At 55.6% G+C, this 15,141-nt stretch overlaps 1 pseudogene; it reads right to left on the reverse strand.

The window, feature by feature from the left end:
- Nucleotides 1-206: 206 nt before the first annotated feature.
- Nucleotides 207-15,141, reverse strand: part of LOC131562131 (serine/threonine-protein kinase pim-1-like) — a 30,045-nt pseudogene continuing 15,110 nt past the window's right edge.

Below are 15,141 nucleotides of genomic sequence, written 5' to 3' on the forward strand. Positions count from 1 at the left end.
CTTTGCCAGTAGAATTTTGTGTCATTTTGACCTCTTACAAATATCTGGCTGGTGTTTTTCCTGTGCACCAAATTTGAGTAAAGGTGGCAGATGAATTGGTGAGTTGGCACGCAAGCCCTGAATGGAGCTCCGGGTGCGTGGAGGATCGGGGCAGTGTGAGTCGCGCACAATCCCTGCAGTAGGAGGACACGGGTCCCTAGCGGCGTTTAGGGTGCCCCGAGTACAGCGGCAGCACTGAGTAGAGCCAAGAGGGCCCCAGTGCCCAGGGTGGAACGGCGGTGCTGGGGGTTCAGGGTGCCGCCCTTCAGGTAGAAACCGTAAACCCACTGAAGGCCCCTGAGGGGATTGGGGTCACAGGGCAGGGCAGGGCTGGGCTTACAGGGCAGGGCAAGGCTGGACCTGCCCCTTCCTCCCCCACACACAAAATGTTTAGAGCCAACAATCTCCTCCAGTCTGTCAAAACAGGCAGTGTTGGAGGTGAAATCCCAATTGTGGCCATGGGCACCTGGCTGAGAAGGACAGTTCTTTTCCATGGGAAGGAAAGCACAGAGCCTCAAGGTTTGGAAGGCAAGTGAGAGCCTCAGCAGGCCACGGCCAGCTAGATTGTCAGTAATTGCAGAGTTTGGATTTAGGGAATTTTGGAGGTGGAAACCCAATCTCAGCCATGGGCACCTGGAGAAGCAGACAGTTCTTTCCTTAGGAAGGAGAGCATGGAGCCTTTCCCAATGTTTTGGGGACGGATGAGAGGTGACCCTTGTGAAACCACTGCCAGACAGACTTGTCCTGGCAATATTCCTATTGGAAGAATCCCTGGATATAAGGACCTTTGGAGGTGAAATCCCAATTCTGGCCATGGGTGCCTAGAGCAGGAGGACAGTTCTTTTCCATTGGGAAGGAAAGCACAGAGCCTCAGTGTTTCAGCAGCAGATGAGAAGTGACACTCAACATGCAAAGGTCAGTTGGACCAGTCAGGCAGTCTATGGGAGGCCAAAGCAGCCAGACTTGTTTTGTGTTCCCTTGGTTTTGTGGGGCTCCATATTGTCACAATGGTTCCTTGGATCCATGGGGCCCCGCAGTGTCAGAATGGTGACTTGATTCCATGGGTTCCAGCAGTGTCACAATGGCCCCTTGATTACAAGAAGACCTGCAGTGTCACAACGGCCTCTTGGTTTCACGAGGCCCCACAATATCACAATGGTCCTCCCAGGATCACAATGGTCTCACTGATTCCATGAGGCCTCACAGCGTCACAATGGTCTCTGCGTTTCCATGAGTCCCTTGAGTGTCACAATGGTCTCTGTGTTTCCATGGTGCCCCTCAGTGTCACCATGGCCCCTTGGTTCCATAACACCCCAAAGTGTCCGAATGGTCTCCATGGTTCCATGCAGACCCACGCTGTCACAATGGCCCCTTGTTTTGATGAGGCCTCTCAGTGTCACAATGATCCCTACATTCCATGGAGCCACACAGCGTCAGTACAGTCCCCATGGATCCATGAGGCCCAGCAACGTCACAGTGCTCTCCATGATTCCATGAGGCCCCACAGTGTCACAATGGTCCCTTGTTGTCACAGGGTCCCACAGTGTCACAATGGTCTCTTGGTCTCACAGGGCCCCACAGTGTCACAATGGTCTCTTGGTCTCACAGGGCCCCACAGGGTCACAATGGTCCCTTGGTTCCATGGGCCTGTGCTGCTGCATTCCCCCCTCCCCTTCTCAGGCCGCCCTGCCAGCTGAGAAATGCTCCCTGGGCCTCAGCCTTGGCCAACAGCCCCAGGCTCAGCTCCTCTGCAGCTCATCACAAATACTGTCTGCTCCAGGCACTGCTGCTGCCCAACCAGCTCCTGGTTCCTATAGGAGCAGTCCTGGGACCTGTTTGTGTTCCCTGAGCGGCACAACATCCCTGTTCTCACACTGCCAAAGAAAGCTGCTGATGCCAAGTGCGGCCAGGATGAACCATTGCTGGGACTGAAGCCCCTCTCTTGGGGCCCTGCAAACAGCGCTCCAAAAGGAGCCCTTGGAGCTCTCCTGGGCCAGCCACTCCCTCTGAGTGGGGCCTCTCCCAGCCGGGAACTCTCCCGTTTGCTGCACTCGGGGATCCTGAACAACGACGGAGCCTGGGCCGATCCCCCCACTCCTCCAGGCTCAACCCTTCACCCGCTGGGGAGATGCCAAAGGACCCACAGTGAGCATTTCCTGCCCTCAGGGGAATTGCTCACAGGTGCCTTGCACTGACTCTTTGTGTCTGTGTGCACACAGGAGTGCCTGTGCTGGAGAAATGTGGCAGAAATGCTGCACTCTGAGGGGCTTGAGTGCCTTGGATAGCTGAGTCAGTCAGGCCTGTAGGGAAGGTTAAATCACAAGGCCTAAGTGAAGTTAAATGCTGCTGAGAGGTTTTCTTTTGCTAAGCAGTTACCTTTAGTATAAGTTTTATGTTAAGTTCAATATTGTTAAGTGTTATTCCTCTGTTAAATTGCGAAGTCATAGGTTTAAGTTAGGTTACATGCTGTTATACTCTGCTCTTTTGCTAAACTGTGAGGTTGAAAGTATCAGTTAAGGTTAATGTATAAGTAAAGTCCTGTTAAGTTTGAGCTCTGTTAAGCTTTCAGGCCATGTTCCTTTTATCCTTGCCCTTGCTGTCCTTGTGTCACTCACACATGCACACACAGGGACAGTTCCAGGTTAATTTCTGGTTTTATTGCCTGGATTCTGTTTGGTTTTGTAGTTGCTTTGTTTCCTTGGTGTGCCTGAAGTGTCCAGTCAGGAGCAGAGTGACTCTTGCCAAGGAACTTTGTGCTGCTGTCCCTTAATATTAAATCTGGTTTTGGCTGATCCCTTGCCGGGGGTTTTTCAGCGCTCTCAAGGCCTCGTTTGTAACAGGGTGAAGGAGCCCTGGCCCAGGCTCTGGCCCTGGGGGACACGGGGACGCTGCCGGGGGGTCCCTGTCCCCCTGTCCCACGCCCAGGGCCCCGTCCCCCCGTCCCCGTGTCAGGCTCTGGGGTCGATCCCGTGGAACATCCTCTGGGGGAGGCTGCGGGGCTGGGGGACCCGGGGGGACAGGGGACCCCGCTGTGCACGAGCAGGGTTGGACTGCTCTGGGGGGAACAGTGAGGGGGGCCGGGGCAGAGTGACCTCCCCAGTGACCTCACACAGCACCTGTGATGTCACACTGCCCCTGTGATGTCACACTGCCCCTGTGATGTCACACAGCCCCTGTGATGTCACATAGCCCCTGTGATGTCATGCTGCCCCCATGATGTCACACAGCCCCTGTGATGTCACACTGACCCTGTGATATCACACTGACCCTGTGATATCACAGAGCCAACTCTATGTCACCCTGTGATTTCATACAGCAGTGCTGTGACATCGCAGAAGACTGATGTCACAAAGTCACCCTGTGATGTCACAATCTGGTCTGTGATGTCACAGCCTCCTCTATGATGTTACACAGCCACCAGGTGAGGTCACAACCTACTCTCTGATGCCTCAGAGCCACCCTCTATGAGAGCAGACACTGCTCTATAGCCTCACACCCTGCTCTGTGATGTCACAGCAAGCTCTGTGATGTCAAAGCCAGCTTTGTGATGTCACACAACCCTCAAGAACCCTTAAGAACTCAGTTCTATTGAAACACTGAAGTTTCTTGTATTTTGAAGAGATCCCTGTCAGGGACACCACAGGGAAAGTGTCCCCAGGCCCCAGGCAGAGCAGAGAACTGGAGGCAGTGATGACAGGTGGGGACAAAGAGAAGCCAAGTCTTGGTGCCCTGGGGCACAGCAGGGTCTGTGCCACCAAGGGCTGGGAGGAGACACCTTGTCCTGAGGCACGGGGGCCTCCTGGCACAGCCCCAGCCAGGCTGGGCACTGTCAGCCCCTTGTCCTGCCCTCAGCATCCTCCCCTAGCCCACATCCCATGGCCTCAAGGATCTGCTGGAAGGAGTCCCTGGGGAGCCTTGCTCAGGAATGGTCCTGGGGGCTCCTTCATGCTTCCAGGGACTGCAGGTTTTTCAAAGGACTTTGGGTTTTGCTTTTGCCTTGGAGTCTCTGAGAGCTTTGTGCAATCATGGCCTCTAATTATGTGTTGCAATTAGTCCTTAGAGAGGCTTTGTCAGTAACACCACTCAGTGGGGCTCATAAATGCTTCAAGGTACTTCAGTTCTTTTAAGGTATTTGGTGTTTCCCTTGGGATAGACTCTGGGAGATATTTGTCCAATCATGGCCCCAATTATCTGCGTTAATTAGTCCCTGGAGAGCTTTGTACTGACAGGAAATGGGGCTCATTAATGCTTTGAGACACTCAAGGTGTTGAAGGTACTTTAGATTTTCTTTTCCACACTGTCTGAGAGGTTTTTGTGCCATCCTGGCCACAAATTCTCTCCTCCAAGGAGTCCATGAGGAGCCTGTGTTGGAGAGGGACCTCAGAGGGAGCCATGAATGCCTGGAGACACTTGGGGTGTTTCCTCTGCCTTTGACTCCTGGCAAGGTTTGTGCAATCTCCTCCCAGGCCCTGAGGTTCAAGGGCTCACTCCAAATGCACAGTGAGGCTCATGAGGATCAAGCAAGTCCTGACAAACCCTGGCTCTGCCTTGATTTCCCTCTGCTCCAGTGTAGTTCATTAGGAGGTTTTCCTTTGACAGTTATGGAGAAATAGTTCAAAGAGCTTCCAGGAAATATGTAGTCCTATTTTAAAGGGTGTCTTTTTATTGCTGTTCTTATTACACAAGAGGTGATTGCAGCATTCAGTGACTGATATTGATCCAGGGACTCTCCTAAGGAGCCCTGGCCTGCTCAGAGAAGTGGTGCCTTGAGCTCTGAGCCAGTGTGGACAACCTTGCTTCATATTTCCCAAGCCCATGGTCTCTCTCCTCACTCACCTGGAACCTGCTTTGCTTGGAGAAGTGGCTGCACACAGCCAAAGAGGGATTTTCCTTCATTTGTTTTTGAAGCAATCTAAAACTCCTGAGTTTCCCCACTGAAAACAGACATCCTCCTCAACTGTGTGCCAAGCCCAAGCTGCCACCAGAAGCACTCCAGACCTGCCCTGGGCCAGCTGTGAGGGTGCATCATCATCCCAACATGCAGTGGTGCCATTGCAAGGGACTGTTGCCATGGACACTGCAAGGACCCCACTGCTGGGTTTGGGTGCCATGGCAACCCCCATCAGTTCAGGTTTCCTTGGAAACCAGCCCAAGGAGCCATTTCTGCAGCCAGGTTCCATGGCCACTTGCCTGCAGAGCTGTTGCTGCCCTTGGCTGCCATGGCAACCCTGGGACAAAGCAGTGCCAGGGCTGTTCCAGGTACAATTGCAGTGACACTCGTTGGTGCCACCAGGTGCCATGGCAACGGCCACGGGGACCCGTTCCTTGGTTTGGTGCAATGGCAACCAATGCCCAGAGCCGTTGTGATGGTTGGTGGCCATGGAAAGCTGCCCTGGGCCCTTGCTCAGGGCTGGTGTCAGTGCCCAGAGCCAGAGGGGATCCCTTGCTGGGGGCTGTGCCATGGCCACCTGCCCTGTGCCGCGCTGGCCGCTCTGGCACCAGGAACCAGCAGCCACCGGCACTGCCAGGGCCAAAGGCCAGGTCAGCCAGACAGAAAGGGGCAGGGCTGGGCACTGTTTCCATGGCAACCGGCACTGGGGGGACACCTGGGTCACCTGGCCTGGCAGTTGCCATGGAAACCCCCGGCAGGGACTGAGGGCACAGCCCCTGGCACTGAGACACTGCTGGGCCGGGTGCTGAGCACAGCGCTGAGCACGCAGAGATGGTTTTGTTCTTGCTGAGCTGCAGCACAGCCAAGGCCTGTCCTGCCCCTCGTCCAGCCACGCTGGGGAGGGGCTGGGGCTGCGGGGGAGCTGGGCAGGGGACACAGCCAGGACAGGGGACCCAAACTGAGCCCGGGCATACCCCAGACCAGAGCACATCATGCTCAGGGTATGAAGGGGGGAACAGGGAGGAAGGGGGGAATTTTGGAGGGAGGGCTTTTGCCTTCCCAGGTAACACTTAGGCAAAAGGGGGCCCTGTTTCACCAGTGGGCAGGGTCACTACCAAAGACACAGACACCAAGTTAAGGAATTGTGTCATTTATATCATGCACAGCTGCAGAGATTTACAAAAGGATAAGCTCAGCAAAGCACATCATCATTAGCAAAGAATTACAAAAGAAGCTCAGCAATCCATCATAACCCATCATTATATTTTGATGACCAATCCCTTGGTGAAACACCAGAGGTATTTGTGGCAGACAAAGATTCTGGCTGACTATCAAGGTACACCTTACAGACATCAGTAGTACTTTAGTGACACCGTTCTTCATTATTTTTTCTCAATCTCATTCGAGTTAGGAACAAGAATTCTGTTGTCCATGGAGCTGGCACCTTTTTAATTCCAGAATAATGCCCCCAGGCCCTTTGCTGTTCAGCTTTACCATGCTGTCTGTGGCTAACAAGGCTTAGGGGGCCCTTTCCCCTCTGTCTGGAAGGGGCTGGGTCCCAGTCCCTGAGGGGCACCCAGGCTCCTGGATGGAATTCCTGTGCAAGTCCCTCAGTGTCACAGCAGCCTTCGCACGGAGCCCCGTGGATCAGAGCATTTTCCACAGGGGCCCTTAGAGCAAACAGGGAGATCTGGTCTGGCAGGATGTGTTAAACAATATAAAAAATATATACATATTTTTTACACATATGTGTATACACATATATACCCACATATATATGTGAATATATTAATATATATATATATATGTCTTTATATACTATAAATATGTATATAGATATTTATTATATCAATATTTCACTTGTACAAATGCATATTAGCTCAAGATTAAAACCTTCTGTTGCTCCATGTGGGAGCATTCCAATAATCATTGTTCCTTCTGAAAGTGCTGTTTCCTATGTACTCTCAACAAATTCATCTTTGTCTGCCCAAACCCACAAGGTGTTTTCCTTTTCCATTTGCAATTTTTGGATGCACTTGAAGCCATCCAGGGGTGCAGCTTCTTTTACCCGACTGCCCCACTGCTCACAAGGGGCTCCGACCTCAGCCCACTCCAGAGCCAGGGAACTCCAGGGAAGGGCTTCCCAGCTGGCAATTTCTGATGGGACTGATTCCTCACATTTACATTGAACAAATGACATTTTGTTGGCATCTGGCCAGACTGTGCCAGTTTTGTTTTACCAGTGGGCAGGGTCAGCACCAGAGATACAGACTCCAGCTGAAGGAATCAGTGTCATTTCCTGCAGCTCAGAGCAGCAAAGAATCACAAAAGGAGCAGCTCAGCAATGCACCCAACCATCCCCACCAAAGATTGCCTGCAGTGATTAACAAAGATCCAGCAGCATTTACCCTCAGCCTTTACCATCCCCCAGACCCACACAGCAGCTGGGGAAGCTGTCACAGCCAAGGGCTGCAGAGCCACTCCTGGGCACTGGGAATTCCTGCAGGTGCCTCCAGCCCCAGGTGAGGCTCCAACCCCGCTGGGAGAGGGCCCAGCTCTGACAGTGCTGAATGAACAAACTGACAGCACTGCTAGTGTGGCAACATCTGCTTTCATCCTCCTCTTGGGTCCCTCCCAAAGCCTGGCCAGGGCTCAAGGAGGAACCAAGGGAGCTGACTTTGACCATACAGCCCCAAACAAGGCCAGATGTCAGATTTCATGGCCTTGTCTGGCTTCTAAATACACAAAGGTCAATACATGTTTCACTAAGGAGTGGCTACATCTATCACAGTGTTAATGACCATGCATATTTCATCAGGGAGCAGATACAAAGATAACCTTTGCTTGGAAGGTTCATCCAGAGGCCACCTTTGGCTCAGGGCCTGCTGTCCAGGCCTCACTCAGGGCTGGTGTCCAGGCCTTGGCACTTCAGGGACGTGGTTTAGTGCTGGGCTTGGCACTGCTGGGTGACCGGCTGTACTGGGTGAGCTCAGAGGGCTTTTCCAACAGAAAGGATTCTGTGATTCCATGATTATATCCGCTGCATTCAGCTGGGGCTATTTTAGCAGCATTCCTTTGCTCCAAAAGTTCCCTTTTGCCCAGCTCCTGTGGCCTGAGGCTTCAGCTCCTTCAGCTCCTGGTGCTGAGCTGCTCATGCTGAACAAGACGGCTCGGAGAGAAGAACACAGTCCATGCAATTCCTTCTGGGACACGGAGAGGGGAGGCTGTGCAAACAGGAGCTTGTTTGCTGTGGCCTCCTCCTCTGCCCTTCACACTTTTCAGCGCTTTGAACCAGCCAAGAGCTTTCTCCAAGAGTGCAATGGAGCAGCTGTTCCTGCTCCCAGGCCTGGCTCTCTCCAGTCTCTGCCCTTGCCTGCTTCTGTCCCTCTTGCTGTGCCCTCTGTTCCCCCAGGGCTCGCTGGCTGCTGCCCAGGACTGTGGCACTGGCACAGATCCAGTGCTCCAGAGCCTCCTTTCTGTGCCCTTGCAGCTGCCTGGGCACAGCAGCCTTTTCCATCTGGAAGCTCCCCATGGACAGGGAGTGCCCAGCTCCGTTCCTTGCACAGCCTCCAGGAGCCCAGGGCTGCCATCTCCAGTCCCTGCTGGCCCTGGGGGCTCCCAGGTGCCTCAGGCTGCTGTGACACCGCTGCACACGGGAGGGAAGAGGGGCAGGGGCTGTGCTCAAAGTCAGCTCCATGTGCTGCTGCTGCTGCTGTGGGGTCATTTGTGCAGCCCTGTCTGCCCAGAGTCAGGGATCAGATGCTGCCAGTCTCTTCCAGCCCTGGCTGCTCAGAGTTTGGGCCTTGGAGCCCCAGGTGGCCAAAGGCAGCTGCTGCTGGTCCCTCTGTGTGCCCGTGTTCAGCAGTGCTGCTCCATCAGTCTGTGCCCAGCAACGGGGAAAAGCCTCAGCCCTGCAGGGCCAGGAGCTGCCGGGCTCTGCCTGAGCAGCTCAGCCAGCAGGAAGGGAGCTGCTCCACATGGGAACCAGGAGCAAAGGACATTCCTTTTATAGGACATGTTTTCTATTGAAAGGAAAAAAAAAGGAAAAAGTAATCAAAAACTATATAAAATGTGAAAGTGTGAAAAAACCCCAAGTGTGCAGTGAAAAGTCATCTCTAACTTTGAATTAAGAGGCAACTGATCTTTTGAAAAGAAAAGTTATTTACTTTGTAAATGTGCTGATGGCATGGATCCATCTTACTGACCTCAGCAGTCTTTTTAAAAAGTTTTTGGGGATTGTTTCCAATATTGTTATTTTAAATTGTGGTCGAGGCAAGAGGAAGTTGCTTTGTGCCCTTCCAGCTCCAAGCAGGACTGGGAATGGAAACTCTTTCAAAGCCCAAATCCTTTACAAGACGACCTTCCTTCTCAGCCTGGGAATGAGCGGAACATTCCCATTGAAACTTTCAGGGATTTCTTAGAGTCACAAAGTCCCTCTGACAGCTTTTTGCTCTGGTGTGGAAGTGCAGAAGGGCAATTCTCCATCCACCAGCTCCAGACTGCACTGCCTCTGGAGCACGGCCCACTCGCCAGCTTTGGCCCACTCGTGGCACTGCCAGAGGAGGAAGAAAGTGCAATTGCACAATTCCAGCCAATAAAGAAGGAAGAATGGGACAGACAAAACACCCTGTGCAGATCCAGGCGTTCAGCTGGGACTGTGGAGAGTTTGGGTCCTTGCCAGTTGGATGTGTGTCCCCAGCTGCAATCTCTGGGCCTGCAGCAGAGTCTCACTCACCTGCCAAAGCAGAAAGCTCAGGCGCTGTGCTCGCAACGGGCTCGTCTGATGCAGAGCTGTCAGAGCAATGTGAGGGCAGAGCCAGCCCAGCTGGGCCCAGGGCTGAGCCCAGCTGAGCCCTGGCAGAGCCCAGAGCAGCCTCAGCACCCGCAGAGCCCGGCTGCAAGGAGAGAAAGCAGAAACCGCCCGTCAGCTGAGGGCTCCTGTGCCCTTGTGCCAAGGCCTGCGGTGCCCAGGCCATGCTGGCAGTGCCCAGAGCTGCCCATCCCTGCTGCCTTTGGCAGCAGAGCAGGAGGGCAGCACATGTGCCCAGCCTGCAGCCAGCCAGGGCACATCCAGCCCTCAGCAGCTGCCCAGAGCCAAAAAGCAGCTGGGCAGCTGACTGAAGAATTCATTGTATCTGCCCCAGCAAAGGGGGAACCTTTGGTGCCCAGCTGTGCCATGCCCAGATCCGGGAGCAACCCCCTGCCTATAGACTCACCTGCAAATTGGACCTGGAGCCTGGCTTTGAAGAAGGTGCCAGAATCCAAGTCCATCATCTTCAGCTGGCCAGGCCAAGGAAGAGATTGTCATCTTTGAGGTTGTCCTTGGTGTCTCCAGCACCAGCCCCATTTGGAACAGCTTCTCCAGGGGCTCCTTCTCCTTCCCTGGGGTCAGACCAGGCTGTCAGGGCTCTGCCCAGGGCCCCAGCCATCCATGAACCATACAAACAAAACCAGGGGGATGGTGGCCACCAGTGCTTGTCACACCGGGTCTCCAGCTCAGCTCCAGCCCAAGAGCTGCATGTTCCCTTCTGCTGACCCCTGCTCAGAGCTACAGGCAGGACAAAACCAGCCTGGTTTGCTTTGCCACTGATTGCCAAGAGATGTGTGGAGCTGGTACCTGCCAGGCCCCTGGATCCAACTGTGCACGTGGATCTCTTCAGTCTTCTAGGGCAGAGGAACACCCTTCACCCAAGGATGACAGAAAAGATCTTCTAAGGATGGCCTGTCCGAGGGTTGCATGGACAAACACCTCTTAATGACATCTTGGCACGCTGGGGAGAGAAACCAGAAATCACCAGTCAGTTGGAGAAGTTGCCCTCCTGTTCCCATGCCCAGGTCATGCTGGGTGTGCCCAGAGCTGGGCCTAAACTTCCCCGTGGATGCTCTGTTTGGAGGACAGCAGGAGAGCAGGACATGTGCAACCTCCTCAGCAGCTGCCAGAGTGGTTTGCCCATGAGCCCGCTGCTGTCTCCCAGCACTGGTATTCCCCTCGTGCCCAGAGATGAGGATCCACCTTGAGAGAGCCATCGTGGGAACAAGATTCGCCCCCGGATGATCTCCTGGCCCCTCCTGAATGGGTGCTTCCCCATGACCAGGTGGCACAGCAGGAGGCCCAGGGACCAGATCGTGGCTGCCTCGCCATGGTAGCGTTGGTGCTGGATCCACTCTGGTGGGCTGTAGGACAGGGTTCCTGTGGAACACAGACACAGCTCAGCAGGGGGCTGCTGCTGCTCCCAGAGCCCGGCCCCAGCATCCCTGGGCCTGTGGGGCCGCCCCAGAGGCACACGGGGTGAGCGCTGCCCTCTCACCAGCACTTGGGACTTGTGCACAAACTTGGGGATGGAAAAGAAGCCACTGGTCTTGGAAGAGGGCAGAAGAAACACAAGGAAGGCCCAACCATGACACACAAAGGAAAAACCCACCCAGTAGTGGAGAAAACCCACTCTCCCTCCCACCCAGAACAACTCGGCCTTAGCATCAATCCCATCCCAGTGCTGCACCCAGGCTGGGCCACGAGATGCCCAGGAGCACACCCTGCGAGGGCTCACCTGCAAACTGCGTGTAGGCTGTGTCTTGGAGGAAGGCGCCACAGCCAAAGTCGATCAGTTTCAGCTGCCCGCTGGCCAGGTCGAGCAGGACATTCTCGGGCTTGATGTCCCGGTGCAGGACCCCGCAGGCGGTGCAGTGCCGCACGGCCTCCAGCACCTGGCGGAACAGCTCCCGCGCCTCCTCCTCCGGCAGAAACCCCCGCTCCGCCAGGAAACCCGAGAGCTCCTGGCACCGCTCCGGACGCTCCAGCACCAGCAGGAAGCTGTCGGGGAGCTCAAGCCACTCCAGGAGCTGAATGACACCGCCACAGCGACCGGACACCTTGGCCAGCAGTACGATCTCCAGGGGTGCGCTGGTGCCGTCGGGCTGCGGGAGGAGCACGACGCCGTCAGTGGGGCCGAGGCCGTGCCGGGGCTCTGGGAGCCCTCAGCCAGCCCGGGATGCTCTGCATGCCCCGCTCAACCCACGCCCGCTCTCCCCGCAGGGCTCACGGCGGCTCCCACCGCGCCGGGCCCCGGCTCCTCCTCGCCCGGCACGGCCCGGCTGCTGCCGCTGGCTCCGCTCACTCACCAGCTCGCCCCAGTGCCGGATGCGATCCCTCGGCACGCGTTTGATGGCCACCTGCGAGCGAGGGAGAGCAGCGGGCTGAGCTCGCCGCCCGTCATGCCCAGACGCATCCTCCTCCTCCTCCTCCCTCCCCTCTGCCTGCGTCCGCCGCCGGCCCAGCCGCTCACCGGGGCGCCGTCCGAGAGCCGCGTGGCCGCAAAGACGCTGCCGAAGCCGCCGCGCCCCAGCAGCGATCCCAGCCGGTACCGCTCCTGCAGGGCCTCCTGCGCCGTCCCTGCGGGCGGGACGCGGCTTTCAGAGCTCGGCCCGGGTCCAGCAACGGCCCCCGAGCGCCCCTCACCCGCCCCGGGCCCGGCATCCCCACCCGCCCCAGGCCCTGGTGGCTTGGGGCCGGCGGCCGCGCTGCCGAGCGGCGGAGCTCGGGCCGGGGAAGCCGCAGCGGAGGCGGAGGGAGCGGCCGCGCCGCGTGTGTGCTCCGCGGGCCCCGGGAGAAGCCGGGGCCGGGACCGGGGTCGGGACCGGACCCTGCGTTGGGTCCGGGTCCGGGCTCGGGCCAGGCGGAGCCGAAGGGCGGCGATGCCGCCCCCGCACCAGGCACTGATGCCCGCCCAGCAGCGCCACCGCCAGTACGGCCAGAGCCGGGCGGAGGCGAGACCGCGGCGGGACGGCCGGGGCCGGGCACGGGGCAGCCCCGCCCGGGGCCGGGGGCGGGCCGGGGGCATGGCCCTGCCCTGCAGGGGAGAGGGAGGCGGGGAGAGGAGAGGGACGCTGGGAAACGGACACTGAGAGAAGGGTGCCCGACAGCGGGAAAGGGAGAGAAAGAGAAATAAAGAGACAAAGAGAAAGTAAAGGAGAAAGACTGTTCAGAAGTATCTGTTTTGGTGCTCTCGCCGCTGCTGCTGCCGCTGCTGCTGCCGCTGCTGCTGCCGCCGCTGCCGCCGCTGCCGCCGCTGCAACTGAAGCACCGGGGCCGTTCGTCCCCGTGTCCGTTCCCCGCTCGCCCCACGAGCCCCACGTTCGAGCCCCGCGCGCCCCGGGGACAGCCCCTCCGTCTGCCCAAACACGGGAACTTTGCAGCCTTGAGCCCAAATGCAGAGCCCTGACTCCTGCACGCTGGCACAGTGATCCCCTCGCTCGCTGCTGGGCATTGTCCTTGCTGAGCGTCAAACACTGTCGGGACACTTCCCTTGGGGTAGGATTCCTACCTGAGCCCAGCACTGCACTTACATATCTAGTGTTGCTTTCCAGTAAAAACAGGGGAAGGAAAACTGTGTGTGGCTCATGGTATTTTAGAGTGTCTAAAAATCACTAAGTCACCAATCTTAGAGGTGAGGTGCATCTGGAATTACTGGGATGGAGAAGCAGTGCAACATGGAAAAGGGGAGCATAGAAATAAATAGAGGAAAACACCTTGGATTGTTTCTTTCATTTTCATTTCACTTCTGGAAAGCTGTTTCTGTTTTCCAGGAATCTTCTCCTGTCTGCTCTTCCCAAGAATCTCTCATGGAGAACAAGGTCAAGCTTCTGTCACAAGATTTGCCACCAGGAAATGATGCCACTGGTGAAATTTTCATTGTGACTGTTTGTGCTGGTTTGGGGCAAATTTTGGGAGGAAAGCTCCAAAATGGGTCTGTCTAGAAAGCAAGTTCGAGCAGCCCCTACTCCTAATAGTTCAGGAAAAGACTTCCCTTGAGAAAAGTGAAAAAACCCAAGTTTATTTCACAAGTGAAGTATTCACAAGCATGAAAAATGAATAATATTAAATCAAACTTCTCACAGTAGTGAAGAGATGGCAAATTCAGGAAGTCCTTTTTGTGGGTTGTAGTTGGCTGCCTTGGTCTCTTCTAAGTCCCTCTGGTGCTGGAATGCAGCGTCCCCGAGCTCGGGGGGCCACAGGTGTGAGCTGCTGCTGCCGGTGTTTGTCTGGGTTTTCAGTCCAGAGCAGGTGTAAACAGTTCCAAGAAAAAGGAAAGTCACAGTTCCTCCACAGAAAGAGGAACTTCTCTTCCTAAGCTAGCTAAAACCAAATTGCTAGCTAGACCTGGGCTGTGAAGGTATCAGGAAATTTCCAAATCTGGGCACTGGCGGTCCCAGCAAACACCAGAGCTGGATGGTGCTGGAGCCAGAACCTGCAGAGTTACAAATTTTGGCCTTCTGTGCCAGCTAATCCATGGACTTGGGCTGTGCCAGCACCAGGAAGTTTTCAGATCTGGGCGCTGGCGCTGCCAGCCAACACCAGATGTGGGTGGCGTCATTGCCAGCGACAGAAATCTGCCAGATTTGGGCTCTGCTGGCCCTGAGAAATTTCCAAATCTGCGTTCTGGTTACATGACACACAAGATGTGGGGGCGGTGCCAGAGCCAGTAAGAGGAAGCTGCCACAGGTTTTGGATTTCTGTGCCAGCAAATTGCTGCACTTGGGCTGTGCCAGAATTGGGAAATTTCCAGATCTGGGCACTGGCAGTGCCAGCAAACAGCCCATTTCAGGCTCCAGGCTCCAGGAAGGACTGGATCTGGATGCCTTCCTCTTTTCTTTCCTTCCTTCTTTCCTGGGATCCTGCGGCCAGCAAACTCCAGATTGGGCAGTGCTGGCAAGGGGAAATTGACAGGTTTTAGCTTTCTTTGCCAGCGAATTCTGGACATGGGTAGTGCCAGCACCGGGAAATTGCCAGATGTGGGCACTGGCAGTGCCAGCACACACCAGATCTGGGTGGGGAATGTGCCAGCACCAGGAAATTGTGAAATGTGAACTTTCAGTGCCAGCATATTGCTGGAATTATGCTGTGCAGGAACCTGAAAAATTCTGGATCTGGGCACTTGTGGTGTCAGCAAACACAAGATTGAGTTGCTGTAGGTACCAGGTATTTGCTTGGTTTTGGCTTTCTTTGCCAGAAAATTACAAGACTTGGGCTGTGTTGGCACTGGGAAATTCCCGCATCTGGGCACTGGTGGTGCCAGCAACCACCAGATCTTGGCATTGCCAATGACGGTAGCAGGGAATTGCCAGATTGTGGCTTTCTTTACCAGAAAATTGCTGGACTTGGCTCTGCCAGAACAGGGAAATATCCAGATCTGAGCACTGGCAGTGGCAGCAAA

This window comes from Ammospiza caudacuta, chromosome 10 (genome assembly GCF_027887145.1).
Source record: "Ammospiza caudacuta isolate bAmmCau1 chromosome 10, bAmmCau1.pri, whole genome shotgun sequence".
Lineage (NCBI taxonomy): Eukaryota > Metazoa > Chordata > Aves > Passeriformes > Passerellidae > Ammospiza > Ammospiza caudacuta.